The following is a 6,609-nucleotide window of genomic DNA, read 5'->3' on the forward strand; positions in this document are numbered from 1 at the left end:
TATATATAATGTGTTCTCCAGGTTTGGATCTCCCCCTGCACACAGATGGATAGGACTCCCTCATCCCATTCCCCAAGGTATACTTTGTACTGCATGGGTTGAGTACTGGCTGGATCCAAAGCTCTTCTTTCACAAAGTCTTGCTATTCCCCAAGCAGCACTGGTTTTGATACAAGATGGCCTCTCCACCAGGATGCAAAAGGAAAGATTCAGTCCTTCTGAAGCAGTTTCAAAGTGGCTATGGTTGAGCATGTCAGTTGCTCATCCCATAGGTTGGCTTGAAAAATTATCACCTCTGAAAACTTAGGCTAAATTTTCAGAATTAAATCTGAGACTTTCAAAAATGTTATTTACAGCCATAAAAAAAGATACATACTTGTTTCTTGCTATTTTGGACATCAGTAAAAAGAAGGATTATATTTTCTAATTATTTAGCTTTCTGTCATGTTACTAAATTGAACTACAACATAAAGCAATGGGACATGCTGCATAAAGACCCATAAGAATTGTTCCAGCTAATTCCATTCCATCACTGGCAAGTGAACATAGCGTAGCTCTGTTAAGGAAAGCTGGTGTAGCAAAGATCTAATTGAAGTGAAATGGGGAGCAAAGTATCTTGCAGCATTAGTAGCTGCATACCAATCCCAGTGAAACTGCTGACTGCGCCTCTGTTACGTATCTTCATCCATTGGCTTCCTAGGCACTCCTGCCATATAGAAGCTGGGCTAATGCCCATCTTATTTTCCACGAGTCTTCCAGGAAGTGGTTTCAAGGGATACTGCCAGATTTCCCAAACAAAGCACTCTAGTCTGTCTTCAGACTTCGCTCCCATACAATTTTTTAGCTTCCTTAGTCTCTTAGCCTCAGCATGTAAGTCTTTTCTAACTTCATCCCACTCTGTCTCCCAGTCCAAGTCCTTGATTTTCTGTCCCTTTCACTACATCATTGTCACTCCATCCCCCAAAGCCCCTACAGAAACTTTCGTTACCTTCTAACAGATCTTTTCCCTTTCTAAATCTGAAAACTCCTTAGAGCTGAAATTCTTTTCAGGCTTTCTCTCTGTCAGTTTCACATGTTCTCTCTTATGCTACACCCCCTCCATCCTCTTCTCCATTTCCACAGGTTCTCTCCTTTTACTAGGCGTTTCATGCTTTCCATTCTCTCAACCATTTCCAAGTCGTTTACAGCTTTCCCTGAATTCCTATTCACTATTTAGATGAAGAGAAATTGTTTTTTTATTCCCCTGCAAGCCTAGCAACCAACTGAATCTCAGCTCCATTTAGTTCTGCTGAGCTCCATCATTGTTCAGCCTAGATACTCTCTTCAACACAATAAAATAAGTCAAGGAGCTAGACCGCAGCCTACAGAAACTGTTGGCTGCAGCCAGTCCAAGTTAACTATCTTTGCTGAAAAGGGTAACTGAAAAATCCAAATAAGACAGCCAGGTTCAGCTAGCACTGCTAGGGCAAAAGGTAGAGATTTTTTTCATCCTTTATAATTACAGATAGGGTAACCTTAAAACCATGATTAAGATGTCCTAAAATCCTGGGTCATTCAGGAACTGCAACATAGTGATGTAACAGATGCTCAGGAGGCATGAAATATTTAAACAATTATTTTGATGTTATAAAGGTCATATGTATGTGTTTGTCCCTGAATATATTCAAAACTAACCCAACTATATGAATGGTATTTTCTAACCACCAGAAGTCCTGCGGAGAAGTGTAGAAAAAGTTGGGAAGAGCAGGCATATACATGATTTATGCAGCTATCCAACCTTTAAAGATGCAACATAAAGGGTAGCAGAGGCAGAGGGAATATAATTTTACTAGTTTGATCTGAGGTCTGGCAACAAAGAAAGGGCCGAGAACAACCTAAACAATGGTCTCCACCTGAGCACGCATTTTTGCTTGCTCAGGATAATTCATAGTCTATTCAAAAACTGAACTGAGGATTTTTCTGTCACACCAGATGATCTATACTGACCATCTGCATGCTGAGAGCCTGCCTGGTTGATTAGGATACTAAGCAGTTCATTTTACAGGAGGTTTACTCCTATAAATGGTGTGATTCTGAATAACAATACTTAGCTTTAGAAAAGCTGGGAAAGCTCGCCAGAATACAGCCAACGTTCTAAGTACCAACAAATATGCCTAAGGAGACAATAAAAGGGTGATGTTAATAAAGTTAATAAAGAAACTAGTATCAAGAGCTGTCACAAATGTTACATGACCCTGAAAAAGGTCTTGCCTTCATAATGTCCAGAATAAGACATTCCTACATTAGGGATTGTGAAGATCAGTATTTCTGCATGGCTTCCTTATATGGTAGTCAGTACAATGTGGAGGCTTAGAGAAAAGAGTAAAATGTAATAACTCTTAAATGACTACAATTCCCATCACTACTGTTTTCAGTCTGTTAAGGTTTTTCTTTTTCAGTTAAAGATTGCCGAGTTTAGCCTTAATTATATTCTGCAGAGGAGAGAATGAAAATTTATAATCATATAATGCATATCGGAACATAATTTCAGAACAGGAAACCTCATCATCATGTTTTGATGTTAATTTTAGAAAATCAGCCAACTGAGTCCAAACCCAAGTTCCAAAATACTGAAAATAAAAAACAACCTCACTCATTTAAGTCAGTGGTGAACATCAGTGGAACAGAAATAAAAATGTCTCTTTTACTCTATAGGAGAATATTAGGAGCACACCATATCCAGTATGCATTCAAGTTTTTCTTGAATGGTCAAAAAGCCATTTTGACCTTCCTCAATAACTAGTAACCAGACTTGTAGATGGACATACCGCGCTGTATTAAACCAACTAATATAGCTGAAGAAAGCTGGAAAAAGCCATTGATTACTCAGCAGCTTTCCTCACATTTGAAAGAGAAGTAGCAGACCTAAATACAACTAGCAAAGAGAAACACAAATAGAGAACGATTGCTCAGAGTTCAGGTAGGTGTATATCAGTTAGACCATCTCTGTAAAACAAGATATCTGAGAACTTTGAGGTAAAATAGAATTTAATAAGGGGATAAGAGGAGATAATGTAAGGGAAGGAAACAGACAGTTTATTGCCTGTGGAACCCAGAGAGGGTAGTGAGGAGGAATATTATACTGTGCCATAAAATCATTAATGCTATTGACTACCTGGTTTTACTTCAAATAAAGGAAGGCTTGTGTGTCCAAAAGCTTGCCTACTTTCTCTTATTAAATCAAATCATCTAATGAAAGATCTCTACCTACAAAATCTGTTTTCCTATGTTCCAACACCATCATGGCAATTACAACACTACATGAATCTGGAAGATGTCATGTACTTCAACCGTATTTGGATAGCTGTCACACATGCTGAGATACCTGTTCTATGGTCCTTGGTCACGTTTAACATTCAGATGTCATATCTTAGACTTCCTAATCTTAAGAAGTGGAATTCTGCAGCTCATTCCTTGTTATGCTGCAACCAGCACTAAAACTCTCTTTGTAACAACCATCACTATCTCAGAAAGTGCACTACCTTGTGCTCTAACACAGACCTCATGCACTGAGGTCTTTGAGAGATGTGATGAGCAGCTAAAACACAAGGATTATTCAGTTTTCCCTATAGCAGTTGTTTAGTATTAGCAGCTAGAATACTCTTTAAAACAGCCAGATTTAAAAGGCAAATAAGCCTACCATAATTAATAGCTTCTGGTCCCATACATTTCTGTTTATCATCTTTATAGTTTAATAACCACATTCTCTGGTATGACTCTAAAGTACATCAGAGCTCTACGACTGATTAGCTGGCATCTCCAAATCCTTTCTCCTTCCATAAATTCTCTAAATTGCTATTCCTGCTGCTGTCTCATTTCTTGGTCTTTTTTTCCATTTTTTACTTGGGCCAATGCACAAGTTTGATCCATCGTAAGTCTCCAAGTTCAGGGAAGAACCAATACAAAATTGAAGAGAAAAACAATGTATAAATAGTAATCATTAGGAAAACAGCGTTTGCTGTTCTTCTTTGACGTTACTCCAGAACATAAACTCTGTCCTTTCCAGTACATGAAAAGGGGTCTCATTAAAGATTTCCATATAGTATTTGAACCCTATCAGTGGCTCTAAATATAGCTAAAATGCTAGGAGGAAAAGCACATTGATTTATGTGAAGCTACGAAACCTAAATGTGCCAGGGATAAAGATGACTCTGGAACCCAAGTATTTTCTACTGTCCTTTTTCAGATTCGTAATCAGCTTCATAAACAGATGTTCACTGTCCTCTGTACAGTTCCCTAAATAAAACATTTTTCCTCAACATACACTCCCACAACTGATACTGTGCCAAATGGTCCTCCTGAATATAAGCCATATCAGTGTTAAGTGCTTAATAGCTACAGGCTAAAATCTATGATCTCTCAGCTGGACCATTATACCCATTAAACATTTAAAGAAAACAATTTCAATTTATGTACAACTGAGGTGGGAGATATTTTTTAGCAAGAATCATGACACAAATCATTCTGTACTAAGAGCAATGAAATATACATTCGGATGAAAAAATAATCACTGTGAATTCCTACCTATGAAATTTTTTTATGCCTCCTGTAGGAGAAAACACAGCAATGATACTCAGATACTTAGCAGCAGTCATCCTTATTAAATCTAAAATGTTCAGAACAGCCCTTGTAACTAGAAAGACATGTAACACTCCTCGAAAACCAGACAAGATGCCTTAAACTGTTCTAGAAACGATGTCATTTTAAGCAGGGCTTCTCCAGAAGATACCTGGGAATACATAATGGGAAGGACCCCGTGGCCTACAATTAGCACGGACAAAATGTTAAAAGTAAACAGTGGAGTTCCCTTCCTAACATGATATTAAGATCAGGAGCCTTGCAGGATTTCTAAATGTTGTACATATTTATGAAAAATGAAAATATGGTCACAAAAATAGTACTAAAAAACTCTAGGGATCAAAACCCCATCAGATGCACTTGCTTCAGATCTTTACTGTCAACCACTACAGTTACAGCAGTGTCAACTGCCACAACAAACTGACCTCCACAGGTGACAGATTACACCAAAATACAAATGGCCACTGGCAAAAGCATCAAGAAGAAAGAAGCAAATAGATCCTGGACCTCTTTATTATACCATCTGGGGCTTTTTTTTTAATAAACAACCAACTCTCCTTCCATTCTGCAAATTAGTACTAGCTGCAATTAAATTTGCCTTCCTATGAAAAAATAATGTAAAGAATGGAGGGCCCAAGTAACATGATTGCTGTTGCCCAGTGCAGTGAACAAAACTGCTGAATCTGCAGTTTGAACAACCTGGGAGCTACAGGGAAATGTTAATGAGCATCCTGAGGAGAGGCAATGAAATAATAACAAACAATGCAGGAGAAAAGAACAAGATAATTGTTGCAAGGTTTGCATAGGATAAATAATGTTATGGTCTGTACAAATTATGCAGCTAGAAGGTCACCTTTGACTAAATTTGACATACAGGGCCAATTCACAGAGAATTTTCATTAGTATTTTCATACTAATTATGCCCAGCTTCCTAATACAACCAGAAAGCATTCCTCAAAAGAAATCTACTTTACACTGCATATACTTCAAGGCAGCTACATTTAACAAGCATTTAATTGGAATTATACACCCACCTGAGACAGCAAATGTACTTGGCACAGCCAACATGGATGCTGTAAATGAGACTCAGCAAGAAGTTGTTTTCTGCAGACTTTCAATAATTACCCAACTCTTAAGTAGAACTTAGAGCACTACTGCACACTTCAGTAAGTGTGAAAAAGGAATTCATAAAGCTGATTCCGTTAATTCCCCTTTAACTGTTCACCAGATACATTTCTGTTTTCACCCACCTTGAATATTGTTCAGCACCGTGACAACACTTCTGTTTTTCAGCATACGTTGTGCTAGTTTTATCAGGGAGATGGGATTTAACAGTCACAGATCATTTTGCACTGCGATGCAGACAATATCCAGGATTTCTAATCAGCATGTCGTTATTGATCAGCCCCTTGATTAATGGCCTTTTTCTTCCGAAAACCTAACTTTCTAAGAAAAAAAGACTCCACTGAAGGGAAGCCTTCCTAATTAGCCCTCAAGCACTGTCACACTCAGGTCAAGAACCCAGGAGCACGTGCCCGCAGGCTCATGCTACTCCGTTCTGCACGTGAGTATGAAGGCCTTGGCAGGAAGGTCAAGTGCAGGAGCGCTTACACCACAGATCTATGTTGGTGATGTTCTGTGCAGTCCTGAGGAAGTCATGTAAGATCATCGTTGCCTGAACTGATGGTACCATGCTGCAATAATCACTCTTGAGGTTAATTAAGAGGATCTCCCGAGTAACATCACTGTTACTTTACACTAGCATAAACTGCAAACTCCTTCCATTTGATCTGAATGAGCCCTATAGTCTTCATCGGTAAAAATGAATGTAGTAATAATTAACTGCTCAGAGATGTAGGATTAACGCTTATACAAGTCTTTCACAACTATAATTGTTACGCATTATTCTTAATGTATCACTTCTCTAGTAACATGGATGCTATTACACTTTATCAGGTATGTAAGCATTGAAGCATCTCAATGGTAACTAAGA

This window comes from Rhea pennata, chromosome 9, assembly GCF_028389875.1.
Source record: "Rhea pennata isolate bPtePen1 chromosome 9, bPtePen1.pri, whole genome shotgun sequence".
Classification (NCBI taxonomy): domain Eukaryota; kingdom Metazoa; phylum Chordata; class Aves; order Rheiformes; family Rheidae; genus Rhea; species Rhea pennata.